This window comes from Equus caballus, chromosome 18, assembly GCF_041296265.1.
Source record: "Equus caballus isolate H_3958 breed thoroughbred chromosome 18, TB-T2T, whole genome shotgun sequence".
NCBI lineage: Eukaryota > Metazoa > Chordata > Mammalia > Perissodactyla > Equidae > Equus > Equus caballus.
In genome coordinates, this window is record NC_091701.1 from 7,206,038 (window position 1) to 7,233,034 (window position 26,997).

At 37.4% G+C, this 26,997-nt stretch overlaps 1 protein-coding gene across 2 annotated transcripts in view; it reads right to left on the reverse strand.

Annotated features, from left to right (window-relative positions):
• CNTNAP5 (contactin associated protein family member 5) overlaps positions 1-26,997 on the reverse strand; it is a 775,716-nt gene that overhangs the window by 708,890 nt on the left and 39,829 nt on the right. The window lies entirely within an intron of this gene.

The window sequence follows — 26,997 nt, forward strand, 5'->3', positions numbered from 1 at the left end:
TGCACTGGGCATGTGGAAGTTCAAGACAAAATTTACTACCTACTGCTAATCATTTTTTGGCATTATATCCCTATTTCATTTTGTGCATCATGTGATTGCCTCATTTCTTTAATTATTGTGGATTATTTGTACTTTTGTACATGAACTCAAACACTCTGTGAACTAAGGCAATGCATAATTGTATAAATAAGTGAGTGATGAGGGCAGGCCCAGAGGGGGAGAAACAGTCCTAGTGTCCCAATCTCCATAGCTCTTCAAATGTCCCTATTTGGATTTTAAATAGGGAAATAACTACTTCCACAACTGGCAAATATCCAACACATTGAACTATGGCGAGGAAGAAAATGTTGATGAGGAAACCTGAGGTCTAGTATTGCTCTGTTACTCTCTAGCTGCAGGACCACTGGGCACCTCGCTAAACCTGTCTCCCTCTGTCACTTTAGGTGTAAAATGAAAGGATTGAACTCATTCAGAGATGGCAAACTATAGCTTGTGGGCCAAATTTGGCTCATGGCCTATTTGTACAGACCATAAGCTAAGAATTATTTTTAAGTTTTTAATGAATTATTAAATAAGAGGAAGAATGAGGAAGAGAACGATGAGGAAGAAGAGATGTATAGTCAACAGAGATGGCGTATGGCTTACAAAGCATGGAATATCTCCTTTCTGGCCCTTCAGAAAGTCTGTCAACACCTGGACTAGCTGACAGCTATAGTATCTTCAAGCCCTTAGCTTCCTCCAGTTTCTGCCATAACACTAGCTTTACTCCAAAAGGCTGCTGACCCAAATAGATTCCTTAACCTTCCTGTATCTTAGTTTGTCCTCCTGTATAATAGGTCTACTGTAACCTAACATTGAAAAAGGATACTTGCAAAGCCCAGAAAGAGATCCTTTTTAAAAATAAGAGGATGGGGCTGGCCCTGTGGCCAAGTGGTTAGGTTCGAGTGCTCCGCCTCAGTGGCCAGGGTTTCGCTGGTTCTGACCCTAAACGTGAACATGGCACCACTCATCAGGCCATGCTGAGGTGGCGTCCCACATAGCACAACCAGAGGCACTCACAACTAGAATATACAACTATGTACTGGGGGGCTTTGGGGAGAAGAAGAAAAAAAGAAAGAAGATTGGCAACAGATGTTAGCTCAGGTGCCAATCTTTAAAAAAGAAAGAAAGAAAGAAATATAGAAGGAGGTGCTCAGAAAGCATAATGTGATAAAAATACAAGAGGGCATCAGGAGTCATGTAGGAAACATAATCCATCTAAGTTCAAAAGGGTACTGACTGAGATTGACACAAAGATGGCACAGAAGCCAAGAACATGTCATATGTAAAACAGAAGGTTCCACACTCCTGGGGAATTTCAGGTAATGTATACTTGACCTACTTTGGGTTTTCAGCAGAAGCCATCTGCAGTGTTAGAGGCTCTCTATCTGCAGTGATAGCTCTCTGCTATTTTTACCAGAGAATCTTAGGGCATCGAGGCTGTTATCTGACTTTTTGAACTGGGGACTCTTGATCTATCTTAGGGTCTAGATCAAACGTCTTCCTCCAAATATGTGTGGGATCCCTACACAAACACATATCACGGCTCCCAAGTCAAACATATCTTCTTTCTACTCCTCTGTGCTTTCTTCTCCCCTTGAAAGTCGCTGCCATTCATCTGAGGATATCAATTCACAGTTGTTGGGAGCCTAAGGACCAAGTGCTTTAAATATTTTATTTCATTTAACTTTCCTGGCAATCCTGTGGAGTGGGTCTTTTACTCTCATTTTAATGATGAACTGATGAAGAAATTGAGGTGCAGAGTGGTAAAATAACATTCCCAGATCAAAAACTAGTACATGGCAAGGTCACACTTGCAGGCTTCTCCACCATGTTGCTTCCCATGCTCTAACAATCATGCAAGTCATTGATCTCCTTCCTTCACCCTCAGTCCATCACCCAGATCTGGGGAGCAATCCTTCTTGGAGTCACTCTCTCCTTTTCTACTCCTTTATCTAAATCCAGGCCTGGAAACATTGCCTGTGTCCCTCGTTACTTTCTGTCACTGAAACTATGCCTTTATTCTCATCCATTCTGCCTCAACTGCAATTTAATCTCTGAATCCTACTCCTCTGTTCGAAAGTCTCTGATGTTGTTTTAATTCTTATCTCATCAAGTCCAACTAACTCTCCTCTGTTCTATTTCACCCTACCGTGTGAAGCCTCATTCACTTCCCATTGTGCCTCTGTCCTGATCACACTGGTCTGCTCTTCCTGTTTGGAGGCTCTCTGTGTGCCTCAACCAAGCCCCATGTCTTCTCTTCTCTCTGCGTCTGAACCCTACACATCTTGAATCTTCACACTTCCTCCATGGAGACCTCTATATATTTCAACTGCAATATGAATAAGAGAAAAGAAGAAACCATATATTATGTTTCTTACAGTACCCTTTAGGATTTTGTTAAACATACAAGAACAAATCAATAAATATATGATATTGATTGATTAGAGCTTCATATTTTTATTGGAGGAAGATAAATATTCTTATCAGAAGTAACTGGTTCTTTTTTTTTTTGAGAAAGATCAGATAAAAACTAAAGGATGATGGGACTGATAATTTGTGTAATTTTATAATCATCCTAATTCATTTTTCAATGTAGGAAGTATGTTTTTGCTAAATAAAGTACTGTTCAACCAGGAAATACCTTCTCACAAATATAAAATGATGTTTTTGGCTCATTATACTTCTTTTTCCTTATCCATGCATTCACTCAATATTATTTCTTGAGGCTCAACTACATAATGCCCTGTACAGGTGCTAGAATTGTAAAGATGAAGAGATTTAGTTCTTTCTCTCAGTGATCCCAGTCTCAGGGGAAAGATAGACTTACCGAGAAGCCATAGTGGTATGAGGTGACTGTCATAACGACATATGTGCAAAGCGAGCTCTAGGAATGCTTCACAGCCTGGAGGAGGCTGAGATTTGAAGGAAGAGCATGAATAGATTAAGAAGGCTGGGATAATGGTGGGGCCAGGGCATTTCAGGCATCCACTGCTCTTTTAAACACCATTATCTCTTTGGAGCTGTGCTCAACTAAACTGTACTCAATTCAATAATAAATGGATTAGTTCACCGCCACTTTATTATAGCAGAAGGGCAGCATGGAGCAAGGAGATTTGAACTAGGAGACGTATTTTGAACCCAAACAATTACCTTTTTGTGTAATCAAACAACCTTTTAGTTTTCTTTAGTCTCAAATTCTATAATTTTGGTAAATAATTTCTCTTCTAACTGACTTCTCAAAGTTGTTATAACACTTGAGGATGGTTTTCATTAAATTGCTTTGCAAAGCTTTTGCTACTCTGAATATATTGAAGAACACTGAAGGAGGGCACAAAGCATAATGGGAAAAGCATGGGCTAGTAAGTTAGCCACACGAGGGCCCCAAATTCCAGCTGTTCCATGTTCCATCTGTGTGACCTAGAGCAAGTTTCTTAAGCTTTCTGGAACCTGAATACTTCATGTGTATAATTGGGAAAATGCTAGGAGAGCAGGGAAAAGATGAGACGAGATGCTGCAAGTCAAATGCCTGGTGCATTCTAATCCAACAAAATGTTTGTTTTCTCCTCTTGTACTTAAAAAAAGACCGAGAATGGGGCCGGTCCGGTGGTGCAGCAGTTAAGTTGGCTCGTTCTACGTCTTGGCGGCCTGGGGTTTGCTGGTTCGGATCCCGGGTGCAGACATGGCACCACTTGGCACGCCATGCTGTGGTAGGCATCCCCATGTGTAAAGTAGAGGAAGATGGGCACAGATGTTATCTCAGGGCCAGGCTTCCTCAGCAAAAGAGAGGAGGACTGGCAGTAGTTAGCTCAGAGCTAATCTTCCTCAAAAAAAAAAAAAAAAGACTGAGGACTTCAGCTTCCTAGAAGATAGAGTAGACATAATATTTCCCATTTTTCCCACTAAGTACAACTGAAGATTCTGTCTATTATAATTAAAGCAAGCATAATAAGGCTCTGAAAGTTAGAGAGAAAGAAACAGACCAGCTAGAAAACTTGATACCTGAAGAATGACACAGTGAGTAGTGCCCTGAGTTTTCTTTTTGCCTCATATATCTCAAACATGGGGCTGGCAACCTGGAAATGCCGATGGAGGCAGGCAAAATAATGCCCCCACAGAAGCCTATTCTATCCAGGCAAAGGACTAGGAAAATAGTAACCTAGCATATCAGGAAACTTATAGACAATAACTTCTTTATTCCAGCCAAACAACACAGAAAACCTGTGTCCCCATTTCTGTGTATGCAAATGCTCAGTGGGGAATCTATATGTCCACCCTCATGAGGCTGTAATGTGGCACTGGGGCGGTATCAAAGAAGGCCAAGTAGGGAGCCAGAACTTACACCCCACTGGCAGAAATGAGGCCTCCACTGACAGTTTCAGTGGAGACCACACGGGGAACCAGAGTTCTTACCTCCGCCCAGGAGTAATGAGGAACCCACAAGTCAGGTGCCAATGCAAGCTGAGTAGGGAATCTTGATTTCTACATCCACATGAAGTGCTGTTCCAGGGCCGGCCTGGTGGTGCAGCAGTTAAGTTCGAACATTCCGCTTCTCGGCAGCCCAGGGTTTGCCCCTTCATATCTCGGGTGTGGACATGGCACCGCTTGGCAAAAGCCATGCTGTGGTAGGCATCCCACATATAAAGTAGAGGAAGATGGGCATGGATGCTAGCTCAGGGCCAGGCTTCCTCAGCAAAAAGAGGAGGATTGGCTCTCCCAAAGCTCACTCAAGAAGAAGCAGACAATTTGAACAGACCAATCACAAGGAAAGAGATTGAAACAGTAATCAAAAGCATCCGAAAGAATAAAACCCTGGGACCAGATGGCTTTCCTGGGGAATTCTACCAAACTTTCAGAGAGGATTTAATACCTATCCTTTTCAAACTATTCCAAAAAATTAGAGAGGATGGAACACTTCCTAACACATTCTAAGAGGCCAACATCACACTGATACCAAAGCCTGACAAGGACAGCATGGAAAAAGAGAACTACAGGCCAATATTGCTGATGGACATAGATGCAAAAGTTCTAAACAAAATTTTGGCAACCAGAATTCAGCAATTCATCAAAGGATCACACATCCTGATCAGGTGGGATTCATACCAGGGACACAGGGATGGTTCAACATCCACAAATCAATCAACATGACACACCACATCAACAAACTGAGGAATAAAAACCACATGATCATCTCAATAGATGCAGAGAAAGCATTTGACAAGATCCAACAGCCATTTATGATAAAAACTCTGAACAAAATGGGCATAGAAGGGAACTTCCTCAACATAATAAAGGCCATATATGACAAACCCACAGCCAACATCATATTCACTGGGGAAAAACTGAGTGCCATCCCCCTGAAAACAGGAACAAGACAAGGATGCCCTGTATCACACTCTTATTTAACATAGTACTGGAGGTCCTGGCCAGAGCAATCAGGCAAGAAAAAGGAATAAAAGGAATCCAAATAGGAAGAGAAGAAGTGAAACTCTCACTGTTTGCAGATGACCTGATCTTATATATGGAAAACCCCAAAGAATCCATTGGAAAACTTTTAGAAGTAATCAACAACTACAGCAAAGTTACAGGGTATAAAATCAATTTGCATAAATCAGTAGCATTTCTATACTCTAATAACTAACTAATAGAAAGAGAACTCAAGAACACAAAACCCTTCACAATTTCTACAAAAAGAATAAAATAGCTCAGGTTGAATTTCACTAAGGAAGTGAAAGACCTATACAAGGAAAATTACAAGGCCTTTCTGAAAGAAATGGACGACGACATAAACAGATGGAAATACATTCCATGTACATGGATTGGAAGAATAAACATAGTTAAAATGTCCATTCTACCTAAAGCAATCTACAGATTCAAGGCTATGGCAATCAGAATCCCCATGACATTCTTTTGAATTAGGACAAAGAGTCCTAAAATTCATATGGGGCAACAAAAGACCTCGAATTGCTAAAGCAATCCTGATAAAAAAGAACAAAACTGGAGGCATCACAATCCCTGACTTCAAAACATACTACAAAGCTACAGTAATAAAAACAGCATGGTACTGGTACAAAAACAGGTGCACAGATCAATGGAACAGAATTGAAAACCCAGAAATAAAACCACACATCTATGGGCAGCTGATCTTTGACAAAGGAGCTGAGGGCATACAATGGAGAAAAGAAAGTCTTTTCAACAAATGGTGCTGGAAAAACTGGAAAGCCACATGTAAAAGAATGAAAATTGGCCATTCTTTCTCACCATTCACCAAAATAAACTCAAAATGGATCAAAGACCTAAATGTGAGCCCTGAAACCATAAGGCTTCTAGAAGAAAATGTAGGCAGTACAGTCTTTGACATCAGTATTAAAAGGATATTTTTGGACACCATGTCTTCTCAGAGAAGAGAAACAATAGAAAGGATAAACAAGTGTGACTTCATCAGACTAAAGATCTTCTTCGAGGCAAATGAAAACAGGGTTGAAACAAAAAAATAACTCACTAACTGGGAAAAAATATTTGCAAGTCATACATCTGACAAAGGCTTAATATCCATCATATATAAAGAACTCACACAACTCAACAACAAAAAATCAAAAAACTCGATCAAAAAATGGGCAGGAGACATGAACAGACATTTCTCCAAAGAAGATATACGGATGGCCAATAGGCACATGAAAAGATACTCATCATCGCTCATCATCAGGGAAATGCAAATCAAAACTACATTGAGCTATCACCTTACGCCCATCAGAATGACAAAAATATCTAAAACTAATAGTAACAAATGTTGGAGAAGTTGTGGAGAAAAAGGAATCCTCATACACTGCTGGTGGGAATGCAAACTGGTGCAGCCACTACGGAAAACAGTATGGAGATTCCTCAAAAAATTAAAAATAGAACTACCATACGACCCAGCTATCCCACTACTGGGTATCTATCCAAAGAGCTTGAAGTCAGCAATTCCAAAAGTCCTATGCACTGCAATGTTCAGGGCAGCATTATTTACAATAGCCAAGACATGGAAGCAACCTAACTGCCCATCAACAGATGATTGGATAAAGAAGATATTGTATATACATACAATGGAATACTACTCAGCTGTAACAAAGAACAAAATCGTCCCATTTGCAACAACATGGATGAACCTTGAGGGAATTATGTTAAGTGAAATACGCCAGATACAGAAGGACAATCTCTGTATGACTCCACTCATATGAGGAATTTAAAAATGTAGACAAAGAGAACAGATTAGTGGCTACCAGGGGAAAGGGGGAGTGGGGGTGGGCACAAAGGGTATAGTGGTGCACCTACAACACGACTGACAAACAATAATGAACAACTGAAATTTCACAAGATTGTAACCTATCATTAACTCAATAAAAATTAAAGCAAAAAATGAAGAGGAGGATTGGCAGTAGTTAGCTCAGGGCTAATCTTCCTCAAAAAAAAAAAAAAAGAAGTGGTGTTCCTTCCTTAGACAGAAACAGTGTCACAAAAGCCAGTTAAAACAGAAGATTTAAATAAGATCCAGAATCTCATAACATAATATGAAAACATCCAAGTTTGAATTGAAAATTTCTCATTATACGAAGAACTAAGAAGGTCTCCAGCTAAATAAAAAAATAATTGATAGATGCCAACACCAAGATGAGATATATTGGAATTATTTGACAAAGATTTAAGAGCAGCTGTTATAAAAATGCTTCAAGGCTTATGGACACACAAATGAAAAATTAGAAATCCTCACCCAAGAAACAGTATCACTAAATAAATAGACAACATAAAGAAGAACTAAATGAAATATTAAAACTGAAAAATACAATTACTGAAATTAAAATCTCGGTAGATAAGCTCAACAGCAAAAGGGAAGAGAAAAAGGAAATAATTGGAAAGTTGGAAGACAGAACAGTAAAAAATACCCAATCTGAAAAACAGATGGAAAATAAACTGAAAAAAACGAACAGAGCTTCAGTGACCCAGCGTCTATAAAAAAACATTTAATATTTGTGTCATCAGAGTCTCAGAAGAAGAGAAAGTAGGTAGGGCTGAAAAAGAACTCAAAAACATAGTGGACACAAACTCCCCAAATTTGATATGAGACATAAACGTACAGATCCAAGAAGCAGAGTAAACCCCAGATAAGATAGACTCAGAGAAATCTATATCAAGACATATCATAATGAAACTTCTGAAAACTAAAGACAGAGAAAAACTATTGAAAACAGCCAGGAAAAAATACTTTACCCATAAAAGAAAAAACAGTTTGAGTGACAGTGCTTTTCTCATCAGAAACCATGGAGGCCAGAAAATAAGTGACACAATATTTTTCACTTGCTTAAGAAAAGACCTGTCAATCGCAATGCTTTACCCTACAAAAATAGCATCTAAGAATGAAGAGGAAATAAAGAATAAAGCAAAACTAAAAAAAAAATAATAATCTCCAGTAGACCTTTACAAGAGAAGGCTAGACTATTTTATTTAAACAGAAAGAAAATGATATAAAAAGAAACCTTGGAACGTAAGGAAGGATAAAAAAACAACAGTAAGCAAAAATGCGTGTCAATTCAATTGGCTTTCCTTATCCTCGTGAGATTTCTAAATTATGCTTGACAGTTGAAGCAAAAATCATACCATTGTCTAATGTGGTTCTAAATGTACATAAAAAGGAATATCTAAAACAATTACATTATAAATGGGAGAGGGTGAAGGAACATAAAAGGAAGTAAGCTTTCCGTACTTTTCTTAAACTGATCAAAGGATGGCAACAGTAGATTTTGATGAATTTCTTATTTATAATGTAATACCTAGAGCAACCAGTTATACAACTATATAAAGAAATATACTCAAAAGTACTATACATAAATCAAAACAGAATTCTAAAAAATGTTCAAGTAATCCAAAGAAAGACAAGGAAAAAGACCCAGAGAAATGGAAATCAGAGATTACACACAGAAAATAAAATATTAAATGTTAAGCCCTAATATATCAATATTAAAATCGAATATAGATGGTTTAAATACATCAATTAAAAGATAGATTATCAGGGTGGATTATAAACCACCACCAAACTATACACTGTTTACAAACACTTACTATGATTATTACAGTAAGGACAGGTTGAGAGTAAGAAGAAGCAAAGAGATATGTCATGAGGGCCAGCCCTGGTGGCCTAGTGGTTAAGTTTGGTGTGTTCTGCTTCAATGGCCCAGGTTTGGTTCCCAGGTATGGACCTACACCACTCGTCTGTCAGTGACCATGCTGTGGCTGCAGCTCACATACCAAAAGAGGAAGATTGGCAGCAGATGTTAGGTCAAGCTGAATCTTCCTCAGTGAGGGGGAGGGGAAGAAAGATATGTCATGAAAACATTAATCAAAGGAAAATAGGAGTGGTTATATTAATATCAAATAAAGTATACTTCAAAACAAAGAAAATTACCAGAGAGGGATATTATATAATGATGAAAGTGTCATAACCCAAGAAGACATAGCATCATAAAAGAGTGTGCACCAAACAACTGAAAATATGTTAAGAAAATACTACTGGAACTGAAAAGAGAAATAGACAAATCCAGAATTATAGCTGGGGACTTTAACACCATTCTCTAAATAGTTAATAGAATGACTAGACAGAATATCAGCAAAGTTCTAGAAGAACTCAACAACAGAACCAACCGACAAGAACAGCCAAATATATATTATTTTCTTGTTCCACTAAGACAGACCATATACTGGGCCCTAAAACAGATCTCAACAAATTTCAAATAAGTGAAATCAAATAGCATGTGTTCTCTGACCACTGTGGAACAAAACTAGTTGTCAATAACAGAAAGAAATGGGAAAATCTCTAAACACTTGAAAACTAAACAACACGCTTCTGTATAATCCATTGGGTCAAAGAGGAAGTTTCAAAAACAATCAAAAATATATTGAACTGAATGAAAATGAAAATACAACATATCAAAATTTGTGGCATATGGCTAAAATAGTGCTAAGAGGGAAATTTACAGGACTAACTGCATGAACTAGAAAAGAGTTCAAATCAATAGTATAAGCTCCCAACTCAAGAATTTAGAAAAAGAAGAGCAAAGGAAGCAGAGGGAGGAAACAAAATAAGTAAGAGCAGGAATCAATGAAATTGAAAAAAAGACAATAGAAGAAAATCAATGAAGCAAAGAGCTAGCTTTTGGAAAAGATCAATAACATTGACAGAATTCTAGCGAAACTGACAAAAGAAGAGAGAAAAGCCAATATCATTAATGAAACAGGGTCTACAACTACAGACATTAAAAGGATAAAAGGAAATAATTTAAAAAAATATCTACCTCATAAATTTGCAACTTTTATTAAACAGTCAATTTCTTAAAAAATAAAAACTACTACAACTCAACAAACATGAAATATATCAATTATAGTCCTGAAATTTTTAAGGAACTTCAATTCATATTTTTTAAAATGTTCTCAAAGGAAAAAGAATCTCCAAACACAGATAATTTCACTGGGAAATTCTACCAAAGAATTAAAGATGAATCAATATCAACTCTAAACAATCACTTCCGAAAAATAAAGAAGAGGAAACTCTTCATTATTCATTTCATATGAATATACAAATATATGTATATATATACACACACACTTCCTTATGGGTACAGATGCAAAAATCTTTAAGAAAATATTTGCAAGTAGAAATCAGCAATTTATACAAAAAAAAAGTACTATTACCAACTGGAATTTCTCCATGCCCTCCCTCCTCCAATGATGTTAAGCTGGTTAAATACTTGAAAATCCATCAAACAAGGTGAACTACCTTATTAACAGCCTAAAGAAGAAAAATCCCATGATAATATCCCATGAAGTAAAACGGTTTCATAGAATTCAACACTCATTCATGATAAACACTCTTAGAAAACAAAAATAGATGGGGAACTTTGTCAAATTAATAAAAAACATCTAGAAAAATCTACAGCTTTCATTACAGTTAAAGGTGAAAGATCTGAATGCCTTCTCCCTTAGCTGGGCAACAAAACAAAACTGTCTGTTCTCACCACTCCTCCTCAAAATAGTGCTGGAAGTTGTAGCCAGCGCAATAAGTCAAGGATCTACACAAAATTTAGAATCAATAAATGAGTTCAAAGAGGTTGCAGAATAAACATAAAAATATCAATTGCATTTCAATATACTAGCAGTGAACAAATGAATTCATATAAAAATAAAAATACGATACCATTTACAATCCCTCAAAAAATTAGTAGTTATATCTAAATCTAACAAAACGTGGACAGGACTTATATGCTGAAAACTACAAAACATCAGTGAAAGAAATCAAAGAATACCTATGTAAATGAAGAGGTAGATATATAGTGTTCATGGACTGAAAGATTCAATATGGTATAGATGTCAGTTTTCCCCAAATTGATATACACATATAACACAATTTCTATCAAATTCCTGACAAGATTTTTTTTGCTATGTAGAGAATATTATTCCAAAATTTGCTTAGAAAAGCAAAGGAATCAGAATAGCCAGAAAAATTTTGGGAAAAAAAGAAAGAATAAATGAAGTGGGAGGAATCAGTCTACTTGATTTCCAGATTGCTACATAGCTATAGTAACTAAGATTGTGTAATGTCGGTGGAGGGATAGGCATGTAGATCAATGGAATAACAAGAGAACTCAGAAAAAGACCCACACAAATATGTCCAACTGATTTTTGACAAGGGCTCAAAAGTAACTCAATGGAGGAAAGATAATCTTCTAAACAAATGGTGCTGGAGAAATTGGATCCATAGGAAAAAATAAAAACTCTTTGGCCAAGTTCTCATGCCTTATACAAAAATTAACTCAAAATGGATCATAAATAAATTTAAACGTAAACATAAAACTTTTAGAAAAAACATAGCATAAAATCATTGGGATTTAAAACTAAGAGTTCTTACAATTGACATCAAAAGCATAACTCACAAAGGTAAATTTTATTTCATCCAAATTAAAGACATCTGCTCTACAAAATGCCATACTCATGCAATTGACAAACAAGTATTTGAGTGGAAGAAAATATTTTCAAACCACATATTCAACAAAGAAATAGTATCTAGAATCTATAAATAACTTTTAAAATTCAACAGTGAGTAAACAAATTACAACTGGGCAAATACATAAAGAGAAAATTCACCAAACTAGATATTCAGTTGGCAAATAAGCACATGAAAGATGCTCAGTATCATTAGGCAGTAGGGAAATGCAAATTAAAATCACAAGGAGATATCACTATGCAGCTATCAGAATGTCTAAAATAAAAAACAGTGACAACACCAAATGCTGTCAAGGATGTGGAGAAACTGAATCACTCATACATTGCTTGTGGGAATGAAAAATAGTATAGAGATGTGGAATACAGTTTGGCAGGATTTAAAAAAAAGTAAATATGCCACTACCATATGGCCCACCAATTGTACTTCTGGGCATTTAATCTCAGAAAAATGAAAAATTATGTTCACACAAAAATGTGTACATGAACTTCATATCATCTTTATTTGTAATAGCCCAAAACTGGAAATAACCTAATTCTCCTTTGACAAGTGAATGGTTAAACAAACTGTGGTACATCCAAACTGTAGAAAACTTCAGCAATAAAAAGGAAAGAATTATTGATACATGCAACAACCTGGATGAATCTCCAGAGAATTATGCTAAGTGATAAAAGCCAATCCCAAAAGGTTGAATACTGTATCATTCCATTTATACAATACTGTTGATATGACAAAAATTATAGGAGTGGAGAACATTTTAGTGCTTGCCTGGGGTTAAGGAGGAATTGAAGTAAGGAGGGGCCTAAGCAAAAGGGCAATATGGGGGATCTTTGTGGTGGCAGAAATTTTCTATATTTTGTCTATAATAATGTCAATATCCAGGTTGTGATGTTGTACTATCATTTTGCAAGATGTTACCATCAGGAGAGCATGGCAAAGGGTATATAGGATCTCTCTGTATTATTTTTTACAACTGGATATGAATCTACAATTATCTTGAAATACAAGGGGGAAAGGGTCGGAGAGAGCGAGAAAGGGGTCAGTGGGTACATACTTATGGTGACAGATAAAAACTAGACTATTGGTGGTGAATGTGATACAGTCTATACAGAAACTGATATAGTATAATATACACCTGAAATTTACACAATGTCATAAGCCAATATGACATCAATAAAATAATTTTAAAAATAAGTAAAAATAAAAAGTTTATTTAAAATAGGAGATTAGGTGGGACATTTGCGTTATGCTAGTCCTCCTTGGGAAAAGTATTTCTTATTTTGCCCAATGTCCTCATATAAAGGCAAATTATCACTATCCAATCCATATCAAAGAAACACAAAGAGAAAGTTAAGGCACTGTGCAAAATTCCCCATCCTATAGTTGATTCATTTGCACATTCCAGAAGAGAGTCCCTTAAGTTTGTGGTTCAAGAAAGGAAGCTATAGTGCAATGCTTATGTTTTCCAGAAACAAATCATAAATTTAAAACCTTAGAGAAGCTTCCACATTTGAAAAACTACTTTGACAAGCCAGAGAGCCTCTAAAAGAAGGTTAGGTTGCTAGGATAGAGAGCAGTCAGAAAATCATTTCACGTGAGGAGTAGTTAAGGAAGTTATAGAAATTTAGCCTGGAGAAAAGAAATGTTAGCAGGTACATGTGTTTGAAGAGCCATGAGGTGAGACAAATAGGAGCTTATTTCCTTTGACTCAGAATGTTTCCCAAAGCGTAGCTCATACAGATGATTTTAGGTAGTATAAGAACTAACATATTTCATGTTAATTGTTGGGTTCTTATTTAAATGTGTATTAGAAGAAGAAAACTAGTTCATCTAGAAATACAAAGTTTTCGCTTATAATAGGATATACATATTCTCTATTAAAAATATACCTAGTTTTTAAAAGCCAGATTTTTAAAGAAAACTATACACAAGTAAAGGTACAGTATAGGTGGTTCATGACTACAACCATTGTGAAGGCTGTTTATGAAAGGAGCTGTGGATTTTCAGTAGAAGCAAAGGCCTATTTATCACTGGAAGTCTTCAATCATATCTAACAAAATGCATCAATGATGCTGGGAGAAGAGTTTTTATCACAGTTGACACTCCAGAAAAAGTGATCTCTGAGATTCTTTCCTAACATTTCAGAATCTTAGGGTCCATGATTTTCTGAGGTTGGTTTTGGAGGAGTAGTGGAAATCAACTTATTGTATAATTGTTTCAGATGTTCTAAAAATAATTATAATGGCATTATTTCAAACTAAGAAAGAGCAGTCAGCAAACTCTACATCAGTTATCCTCAAAATTGCTTATCTTTTGACCCATTGTCACTTTCCAGGAACACTTTTTACAGAATGGATTTGAGAACACTTTCAGGGGTTCCTAGGCAATTGGTCCAATGCAATTAGGAAACAACTTTCAACATTCTCCCAGATGAATTTGATATGCACTCTATTCAGGTATAGTTACTCTGGAGTACAAAAACAGATCACACCCACACTCATTCAGTGTTTCAAGGTCATTGTCACAGTCAGGAAGCCTGGATCACAGTGTTCTTTCTGAGCTAGAAATTATGATAATTCTGTTTTACTTTATGGCAACTTGAGAGACATTTGCTTAGATTGCAAGACTATTTGTGGCATAGACCATATTACTGATCATATATCCTGCAGGATTCTGGACAAAATGCCTACTTTCGAATGGAGTTTAGCTTACCAAGGTAAAATGTTTATATTAATTTTCCTAAGGCATTCATGGTTTAAATTAATAAATACTGTGTTTATAGAGCTAGAACATTTGCTAGTGAGGGGCAGTTGAGAGAGAACACAAAGAAAATTGCAGGAAAATTTTACTGTAATTCAATCCCAATAATAAGTCTTTCCAAACACTTGAGAATGTTGGTGATTTTCATCTCCCTTGTTCCATAGTGAACAAAGAGTACACATAAACTTTATACTTCATGGATTGATTATACATTTTCAATAATAATAAGTAACATTTATTGAGTGATCCTAAAGTACCAGACACTGTTCTCAACATTTTGCATGTAGTAATCAATTTATTCTTCTCAACAGCCCTTGACGGTAGTAATATTTACTGATAGAAGGACTAAGACTGGATATTAGTTATCCAGCTAATGTGTAGTGGGGGTAGGATTTGAACCCAGGGGTTTTGAACATTACTGAGCACTTGTAAGTAAGTGACTTTCAAAGTTTCTTATACAAGACCAAGCATATGAAATAAGCTCTTCAGAGATACTCAACGTACACAACAACACACACACGCACACACACACACAGTGGAATCAAACATTTTCTGAAATGATAGAAGCCACGCACTTTTGAGATTTGATTCCTCTATTTCATTTTAAAATTCTAGTCAAGACCCACTATACTTATTTTACAACCCATCAATATATTTTAATCCACTGAAACAAAATGTACAAGTGTACTATCTTTGCTAAGTGGAAAATTAAGGGTTGCAGAAGAAAAAAGGGATGCAGACTCTATGTTCAACTACTGAGGTTATAGGAGACTTAGAGGTTGATGAGTGGTGCACAACAGGAGAAGACACTATGGTATGCCCAAGCAGCTACCACAGGAGAGCAGAGTGCCCAGAGTTTCCATACAAACATAAAGTGCTTGTGCCTTTTGGAAGCAATGTGGTATGATGGGAAGAACACATGTGTTGGAACAAAGAAGAGAGTTTGGAGCTTATGCCTGACAATTACTATCTGAGTGTTCTCTCCTAGATTAATGAATTAATCTCTCTGAGATTAAATTTCTTGCCTGTTATATTAGAACAATGTAGCAGGTGTATTTGCTGCTGAAAATCACATACCCTTGTTCTGCTTATGAGTTCAGGCACAACTGCAATGGATGCATTCATCTAAGCTCAGATTCACACTGATGGAATCCTACTGATATGGACCCTGATATCAGTTTCCCCACATTAAACCCAGCATATATGGGGTTAAAACCAAAACACTCATTCCCGGCTTACTCTCGGTCTTCCTGGCTCCAGAATCCACTATCCTCCTGGAGACAGACACCGTCAAGGACAAGCACCTGGACTATCTCCTCCCCACAAAGAGATATAGACTGGTGGGAAAGCTGCTGACCAGCAAGGTCATGAGTTCCCTCCTGTCTGCAAGTAGTCTCAAGGTCAAAGACAGGCCGGTGGGAAGCTCCAACCAGCAAGGCCATATGCTTCCCCTCCCCTACCTAAAACCCCAAATAAAAACCCTTCCTTTTAGCTTTTCGGGGAGTTTGGGATTTCAGCGTTAGCTGCCCTCTCTCCTTGCTCAGTGCTGTGCAAAAATAAAATTGCTACTTTCTCCCACCACACACGGTGTCAGAGATTGGCTTGCTGCGCAATGGGTGAGTGAACTCGCTTCAGGTTCGGTAACACTACCTCTAGGTTCAGCCCTGTGTCTTTTCCAGAGCTTTTGGATCTCCTAGATCCAACCACGTGTTCAGAGGAATTAATGCCCAAGAAGGCAGTCTTGTCTCAGTGAGTAAATCCCCAACTTCCTGTCCCTGGAGGGAACCTGTTCTCTATCCTTCCTGGAGCTCCCACAGAATCAAGTCCCCATTGTCTATGAAGCTACCAGGTTATTGCCCCTTATATTAACTTTCCTCCTCTGTATTACTCTTCTCACTCCTTAACTCACACTTCCTGGGATTACCTCACAAAGAAACCACCTGTCCCAATTCCTTGTCTCAGTTTCTGCTGTCAGAGTAACACGAATTAAAAGAAATAAAATTGATTTACTAGTGATTTCGAGGTTGAAGAGATAGAAGTATATTCTATCTCTAGTGGAACGCCTAGTACATAAGAGATGATCAAAAAGCGTAAATTGTTCCTACTTGAAGACCTCATCACAGTATGAAGATGACATTTAAGAGGGTAAAATCAATGTTTTTGGGCCAAGAAATAAACTAAAATTTAGAACTGATATCATACTGCTAATAAGTGGGAAGATTGAAATTCGAACCCATGCCAGCCCATAGATAACTGCAGCTTAGAATATTTTTATAGAATTTAACCCAGAAATTTTTTTCTTAGGAGTTTATCTGAAGAGTATAATTAAGGACGTGTACAAACAAAATCATTGTGCCTACATACAATAAACTGTTAGAAAACCATTAAAAATATGTTTACAGATGTAGAAAGATGTTCATTGCATATTCTTGAATAAAAACAACAGGCTGCAGTTCAATATGCAAACCATGATCGCATTTGTAAACATATTGTCTACAGGGATAAATGTGTATGTAATTGTAAGAAAATAAAATTTGATGGCTAGACACTAGAATTTGAAGAGTAGTTGCCCTTTCAAGGGTAGAATTCTGGGTTTTGTTCGGTGTTTCATTTCTTCTTTATATTTTCTAATATTTTGAGGGGAATCAACATATATAGCTTGAATTAAGTAAAAAAAATAATTCATTTGACTCCATTGCCATTGTTCCTTCAACTTCACCATGCAATGTTGCAGTAGGTTCTCTAAGAAAATGGAGAAAACCGTGTCCAAATCCCCTCACTGTGTCCTCTGATGGTTACAGCAGTGTAGCCCAAACGAATATCTTCTAGCTTGAATCCTTTTAGAGCAGTATCAAACCCCTAACTCCTAAAAGTTGGTTCACATCAAGTTGTATTACAAGCCTGAGAGAATCTGGCCTGACTTAACCTACTTCCTCTAAAGCTGATATCAGAGACTTGAATCTCATCTATCCAGAGATAAAGCTGTTTAATCAGAAACAAAGAGTTAGGAGGACCAGTCCAAACCCAGGCTTGATGACATTGAGAGAACACTAGACACAGATACAAAGCTCAAAGGATAAGGAGAATGTCTTCAAGGTGTGACCCTGGCTGACAAAGGGTCAGGGTTCCTGCATTTAACATTTTTAGGGGCCAGAGCCTATGTCTACATACCCTTGCTTATGTGCTTAGTTCATCAAACACTGTTGTGGGCTCACAGGTACATAGAGAATCTCCAAGCAAGATTCTCTAATAATTTATGACCACACAAATGTCAGAAAACTAGAGCTAGATTGTGAACTTTGGAGACTATCTTGGGTTTGTCATACAGCCTGGCTTTCGAGGGCAACCTACGGCCAAGGACCTTTCCCCAAACAAAGTTTACAATCCTGTTACAATTCTCTGGGGACACCTGTCAAATTGAAGGGAATATATGGAGACTCATTTGGGAACATGCTACCTAAGATATAGTTAATAAAATGGTCTGTAGCCTTGCTCACAATAAAGATTGGAGTACAGATTTTGGGGGTATTATAAAAGATTTTTAAATTAATAAATGAGTGAAAAAAAGAACTTTGTGTATAATTATACATGGCACTGTGTCCCACTCCTCCAAGTCCTAATAATAGGATGACTTTTGCTTGACCCTTGTACATGCCAGCCACTTTACATGAGTTATCTTTTAATCCTCACTGGTACTAATAATGAATATTTGAGCATTTCTTTGCTTTATAGAGGAAGACACTGAGGTTCTGAAATGCTCAACCTTTCCCTAAGTCACAGAGATGGTAGGTGATGGAGCTGGCCTTCACAGGCAGGTCTATGGGTCTCATACCTGGAATTGTTTCTTCTGTATTCTGCTGGCTACAATGCCAGCATCACCATTTTGGAACAATCAATAATTCCTTTCTAAGCCCTAATTTTCTCAATTTGTTATTCCTCTGGAAAACGGTAATGAAAGCAGAGGAGACAGTGGTTAAGTTGGCATTATGAAAAGAGTAGACGCTAGCTGTCTGGACAGAAGAGATAGCATTATCCCCTTCAGTCTTCTCAATAATTGTGCATTATTTTGATCTCTTCCGGCCCCAAACAACCAGGCTTATCCCATCCCTTAGTTAGAGAATTAAGTTTGGTACTGAAATTTTCATGAAAATACAGAAGAATGACCTGAGAAGAAAAGAGGGTTACATCTAGTCATCTTCTGCTAGTAGAAATTAGTGAGAGAAAACATCAAAGGCACCAAAAAGGTGTTTGTGGAAAAAAAGGAGAGACGAGGAGGAACTGAAAGAAGGTGCAATATGGCCCATTGCAGGAGGAAAAAGTAGGGCAAGCTTGAAGTTATCAACCAAAAGGATATAATCATGGGGCTGAGGATCCAAGAAAAGGCATCAAATGTGAACATTGTCGTACATGCTCTACAGTTGCTCCAAAGTATTCCCCACAGTCTGAAGAAAACTGAGAAGCCAGAGGCTCTGATAATTAGCAGAAAGTAGAGTCCTTGCTGGACTAGAGCTGCAGGAGAATGAATGATCCTCCCTTAAATGTAGAGTTGACTAAGATTAGCAATCACAGTTATCTGATTGTTGAAAGGGCTGTGGGTATGGGACTTAGGCTGAGGCCAAAGACTTTGAAGGTCAAGCTCTGGTATCTGCAGTGAAGCTGCCTGAATTTTAATTCTAGCTTCACCAACTAATATCTTGAGTAAATCATTTAATCTTGTTCTGCTTCAATGTCCTCTTCCATAAAATGGGCAAAATAATAGCCTCTACTTCATCGTACAGGCAGCCCTCACTTTGCACATTTCTGGACATGCACACATTTTACTTAAAACTGTTTAGTTAAATAACAAAGTCTTCCAACAACATGGTTAAAATTTCAGCTTCAGTGATATGTTAACTGAGTAATTGCATAAAATACACACTTGGCTGCTAGCTCTTCAGCCCACAAGTTATACCATAAATAACATGAGCAGCATGGTCAGTGGTCAGCCGCATCACTCTCAAAATCTGTTGGTGATTGGTCACTATGCATCTGTTAATCAGTTCAGGCACAGACAGCAAAGTGTGTAGTTGTGTTGCTTTCATCTTCCTGGTGATACAAATGTGGCATTTTACAAAAGTGGATATTTGAAAGAGGGAATTGGGCAACAAAGATGAAAGTGCAGTAAAGAAGTGGAAATGTGGTAACACTGGAAATGAAATTCAAATTGAATGTGAATGGAGTTATGGAACAAACGGCTGACTTTGGGAATCTTGACATTGCTGTCCTTCCAGAATCGAGATGTGAAGGCAGAGGAACTTAGTGAAGGCAAATTGGTCAACATAAATGAGAAAACTGGTTGGGACAAATAAGATGAAGATGTCCAAGAGGAAAGATTGCACAAAAAAACTCCATGTTAAAGAGACCCTCAGAGATATTTCATGACATTGAAACACAAAAGACAAAAGGTTAGAACCTGGTCCTAGCTAAACAAGGAGTATGACCAACGCTTAGAGAAGATGATGGCTCCATACTGTAAGCCATACAATGAGAAGAAGGCAGGCACTGCACAAACTATTCTTGATAGGTCTTTTGCGGACAAATAAAACACTTTAGTTCTCAGTATTTCTAATATTTCAAATTAAAGTGTACTAAATAAATATTAGTTTTACTATTTTTTCATATCCCTACATGTTTAAAACCAACCATATGAATATATACGTATTTTTTTAAAGATTTTTTTAAGCTTTTTCCTTTTTCTCCCCAAAGCCCCCCAGTACATAGTTGTATATTCTTCGTTGTGGGTCCTTCTAGTTGTGGCATGTGGGATGCTGCCTCAGCGTGGTTTGATGAGCAGTGCCATGTCTACGCCCAGGATTCGAACCAATGAAACACTGGGCCGCCTGCAGCGGAGCACACGAACTTAACCACTCGGCCATGGGGCCAGCCCCCATATGAATATTTTTAATGCTTGAAAGTAATTTTTAAAAGTCATGAAACAACTGCACTTTTCCCAACTGTTTTGTGTGTCTGCTTTGCACAGTTTCAGCCTGTAAAGACAAAAGGGAAAACTGCCTGTATTGCTGTGAAGATTAAATGAGATAAACTACGTAAAGTAGATAACACCACGCTTTGCCCATAGTGAATGAAGATTAGGAATAATAATAATAGTAATACTAAAATTTGCATAAAATAATAATAATGATAATAAATTACCATTATCGATAGATCTGATATCAAGGTAATTGTTGGAGACACTAAATGTAAAATGATGGGACTTATAGATTCTGCTTTACCATCTTTCCCACTCCTCATTCGTAACTCAGAAATATAGATCATAGGCTCGTAAGCCCTGTTTAAAAATCCCAGGAGGGTGGCTGAATGAAAAGGGACTGGCATGGGAGGTTCCTTAGGGCGCCATCTTGTGTGTCTGCACTGTTCTCTCAGTGCAGCCCGCCTCTCCTCAACCTTCCTCTCCTTGCTCTCACTTGATCCTTTTGTTTTATTCTGTTTTTTATTTCTCTCACTTTCTCCACTTACTACCATAGGACTGTTTGTCTATGTCCAGGCGATACCCACCAAGTTTATTTATAAATAAAAGTAAACGTAAGTCCTTCATTTCAAATAATGAATTTGAACAATATTGAGTCACTGAGATTTTAAATCAATCTATTTAGAGAAAAATAATAGCCCTCATTTCAACAGCAAACTTTTTCAATTAAAGGATATTTTGAACAGCAGTCTCTAACGCTCCCACACACTCTTCTCACTCTTAATAAGTTTTTCTTAAAAGCACAATCTGATTAAAAGCTGTTGCTGAATTTATGTACTATTAGCGGTGAGCTGAAAAACATCCCTTTCCTCCCCCTGAAAAGACATCTATGTCCTAATTTCTGGAACTTGTAAATTTTCCTTATATGGGAAAAAAATGATTTTGGCAGATGTAACTCAATTAATCATATTGAGATGGAGAAATTATCCTGGACTATATGGATGGGACCTAAATGCAGCCCCATTTATCCCTATAAGAGAGAGGCAGAGGGAGATTTTACACACAGAAGAGGAGGAGGCCATGTGGCTTTGGAGGCAGAGAGCGGAGGGATGAGGCCACATCCAGGAGTGCTGGCAGCGGAGGCGAGCACCAGATCCCTCCCTAGATCCTCCATCAGGAGCTTGCCCCACCAACATCTCATTTTTGGCCCAGTGATACTGATTTCAGACTTCTGAACTCCAAAATTCTAAAAGAATAAATTTCTGTTGTTTTAAGAAATCAAGTTTGTGGTAATTTGTTACAGTAGCCACAGGAAACTCATATGCTGTCTGCATAGATTTTGCCTATTATCCCAAGTATGTTTTTGTTTGCAGGGTTTTTTGCATCCACAGAAATTTTTTGAGTACCTACCGAGTACAAGGCACGTGGAATACAAATTTGAATAAGACAAGGCTCCTGTCTTATGTGTGCTCAGCTTAAACAAATGAATAGAACAGTTACAACATAGTGTAATCACTGAAGTTCTAGAGCTTGGTTACAAACAGTAGCTTATTTGAGAAGAGAGATACTATTTGGCCATTTAAAATGAAGTTGTAAACAAATGTATTGACAGAGAAATATGTTCACATATATTGATATATTAAGAAGACAGTACCATTAAATAATTTTGACAGTGCACAAAAAATGTTCAGGAAGCATATGCTCCAAGCCATGATTCATAGTTTTCTCTGGGCGGTGGGTTTATGGTATTTGTTTTCATCTTCTTTTTGCTTTCTGTTTTCCAATGTCCTAGTTCTTTTAATAATGATGAAGCAATAAAAGCATTTTTTATTAAAAATTGTCTGGGTTCAGTGCCACTTAGAGGCACTTTCAGGATGAAAAAGTAACACAGATGAGGGATCTAAGAATGCTGATTGGGTGACATGCCTCCTCATCAAAGGTCCCAAGCATAATAGGATTATATCTTCTTCTAATGATGGGGGATTTGGCCACCTGGAAGAGTAATGCCATATTTATTCAGTCCTCAGAGGCTATTGATCAAATGGGACATAATTAATTTAATAACAGTTTTCAGAGAGAAAAAAACTCATCACTAGATTAAATATGGATATCCTAATCTCCAAATATTACAATGAAATAAAATATACTTTAGATTTCAGACAATGTGATAATTTTCCAAAAGTAACCTAAGATCTGCTGTATTCAAGGTTAAAGGGAAATTACTTGGATTAAACAGAAGCATTCCAGAGGTTTAGTGTGAGCGTCCACTATCTGTAACCCTCTTTAAGGTGTGGGAAGAAAAGAAATGCTGTCTTTCTTCATGCTGCACCCCACCTGCCAGCGTACCCCCAACCCCCGGTCACAGATGCTGCCATAGTAGCACCCGCGGTAGCTGAGGAGAGATTTTCCAAATATAAGCATTGAGGCAGCAACAGGGAGACCTTCCTGTGATCGCTGCAATGGCGGCTGTGACATTGTACCTCGAGAGCATATCCGCTTACTGTTAATAACTTCAGAAAGTATTTCTCAAATTAAAACCAAAATCAGACTGTGAAAACATCATCCTTTTTCAGCTTTCAAAGCAGATGGACTTTAAGCTGATAAACCTCCAGACGGAGACTAACATTAGTATCAATACTGTGAACTAAATTGAAATTTTACTTTTGATTATGAGTCATCTAGTTTGTGGATTGTAGCTCAACCATGTTAAACTGAGAACACCAACCATGAGAGGAAGTGGCTATTGCTCTGCACTTGAGTTCCTATTTCTGTCGGTTGCTATGGCCATTCTTGCAGTGTTCTAAATTTGGATCCTTTGTGTTATTATGATGACAAGTTTCATTTTTCTGAGCATTATAGTTTCTGTTATGCATACAAAGTCTGCCTCTGTACAACTCTAAAGAAATAATATTAGTTCCACTTTCAAGATGTGGAAACAGACACACAAGAGGATTTAGAAATTTGACCAAAGTAACCGAGCTTGAAATTAGTCGAGCTGGCTTCTGACCCCTGCTCTTTGTGACTCATTCATTTCAATACTGACACATTAGCTCACCTTTGACTGTGGGCAGATCTCCTGTTCTTCATTCCCACATAATTAGGTTGAATAACTACCTCTGCAGGACATAGGGGTTGGGCTGGACAAATTGAAGTGATATTGGCCCTAAGGAATGACATGTCTCAAGGTCTGAATCAGGGAACCTACCAGTTTTGCGTGTGTATTCTTTCTAATGGTAGACATTTTTCGAATCTTAGGACAAAACTATTGAATGATTAATTGCTATTCTTTTGCCAGAATTCTAACAACTTTACTTATCATCAGTGTCCGTGCCTGCCCTAACCTGAATGGCTTGTTAAGGACCACCTGCCTGATTATCCACAGCCTCATGTCATCCATCTCTTCACTAACTATAGGTGGGCACTAGGGATGACAAGTGTGAACAAGACAGACTAGAACCTGCAAGAATGAAGAGAAATAATTAAACAATTATACTAGAATAGGATAAAACGAGCACAGGAGGATTATGAGAGAGTCTAGCAGAAGGGAGGAATCTAAACTAGGGTCAGAAGAGAACTTTTACAAAAGTGACATTGTAGCCAAAACCTGAAGAATGATAAGAGTCAGAGTGGCATGAGGGAATGGCATTCCTGGCCATGTGAAAAGCATGTCTGAAGGGCTAATGACATGTGAGGACACGCACATAGTAGGATGTCAAAGAAATTCAGAATGGCTGAAACCCAGAGTCCGGTCATGGAAGGGTGGAGGAATGAAATAATGCTGTGGGATTGGTGGATAGAAATCTGATTATTGACATCTTCGTAAGCTATTTAAAGAAGTTTTGAATTTATCAAAGCACAATGAGCTACTATTGGCAATGTTCTTTAATCCAGGAAATGATAATATCAGACTCATGCGGTAGAGAATAAAATAGAGGTATGGAAATTGGATGGATGTAGGAGACCAGTAAGAAGCCTGAAGTAGTGATCCTGGCATGCAAAGATGGCAGCTTGGACTGGGTTGATGTCATTAGAAATGGAGCGAAGTATGTAAGACATGAAGGTCATAGGATTGACAGGATTTGTGGCTGATTAGACTTGTTGAATGAGGAAAAAGAAGGTCTATAGATCCTTGCCTGGATCCTTCCTACTATACCTGAAAAACAAATTATAGTAACCCTATAATTATAGAACCCCTAAAGATAGTGCTTTTAATTCTTGGCCTTTAACATTGATTTGCAGTCCATTCACAGTATCAGTTGTATACTTTCTGACCCAAGTAGGAGAAACCCCAATTCAGATGCACTTAAACAATGCAGGAGGATTTTATCTTAGACATCCAGAAGTCCAAAGAGAGAGCAAACTGAGGGTTAATTGATTTAGCCACTCCATTATATTATCAGATATGTAGTTTCTTTCTCCACTTCTCTTCTTTCTATAAAAATCAGCTTAATCCTAAATGTAGTTTTGTAGGTGTTCATAAGATAGTTTCCTGTAGCAGTGGGAGCAACATTTTTTTTTTAAATCATTTCCAGCAAGAGAAAGAGCCTGGCTTCTCTTTTGCATAAAACATAACTGATTTTGCTTTGCATCATATTGGCCCAATAGGCACAGGCCTACCCATCCCTGAACAAATCTCTAGGACTTTGTATGGAAATACTATGCTTGCCTAAAACTATTTACCCAGGGTGGAATGTTCTATGGTCAGATTCATCCCACTACTTTGACAGCATTACTTCTAACTTGGGATCTGTGCCTTATACAAGCTCCATGTCTGTTACCAGACTTGGAAATGAAGAATTCCTCATACCTTCTGAATGTAGACCTCCCTTGATCCACTTATGTCTGATTCTTTCTTGAAGCAGAATCTGCAGCTTGACCTTGCCCTCTACTCTGGTGGCTTTCATAGTAACCAAGGTCCTCATCTCTCAGCTAGATGACTTTTGTAGCTCCCTAACTGGTATGCTACCCTCAGACTCACTCTTCTGCATATTTCCCACCTCCATTGTACTCAGCCAGTGAATCCTGCGTAGATCTGCCAAATTTACCAGCTGTTTTAATCATGGGACCCCCAGGCTAAGATCATTCTTGGTCAGAGTCAGATAATTGATCCCCTCTCAATCCTCTAATAGATTTCTGTATGTTTCATCTGGGCACATGGCTTACACAACTAAAGTCTACATTTCCTATATTTTCTGACAACTATAAGTGAGCATGAGAGTAAGTTCCAGCCAATGAAATAAAAGCATAAAGTGATTTTGTGCAATTTTTAGTTCATCTTCTTGAAGAGAAACCATCTCATTTCACAGGATACAACAGGGGCAACCTTGAAAGTCTACTCCTTTATAATCCTGTTCTGTCTTATACTTGTTATGAATATTATATATTAAATGGCTTAAATTGAAATTAGCAATTATTTAAATAAATGGCTATTTTTCTTACTAGACTCTAGACAAAGACCTTGCCTTATCTTTTCTTTGTATTCCAGGCACTTATTGTAGTGCCTGATACATAAAGGTACTCAGAAAGTGTTTGCTGCATGTGAGAAATATGTGTTGAGTACTATATGTCAAACCGAGTCTAAGTGCTTTCGTAATTATCATGTAACATTTCTTTACTTTAAACTTCTCTTTCCAGATCACATCACAGTAAGAACAAGGACCAAAGTTTCCTATTTTATGGCTGGTTTTGCTAAGCATAAAAGTTTCAGTAAATACTTTTGGATTCACTTAAATCAGGATCTTAGAATTTAGAATCATAGAATACTAAAGTTGTAAGGAATCTTAGACATTTTCTAAACCCAAATTCTCATTTTTTGAAACAGGAAAGTTACACTTGGAGATGTGCACTAATTAGCTTAACATGAGATAACTGAATCTGACAGAGCTTCAAAATATAACTTGATCTTCTAAGTCAAAGTTCAGTGTTAAATGACTCTTTGCTATGTGTTATGATTTCTACCAGTTCATAAATTAGTACTTCAGAAATCATAATTTGGCTGTATCATTTTCTAGGCTGTATATGAATATAAAAACATTAGATATTATTGGCCCTAAGTTTCTCTTCATCTTTTTGCTACAAGACAACCAACAAGAGAAAATCATTAGAACCAGAGAAAGAAACAAAAACATAACAAAACAAAGCCTAATAACAACCTGCATCTCTTATCACTAAGATTAGAGCGCTTTCTAGTCATTAATTAGGT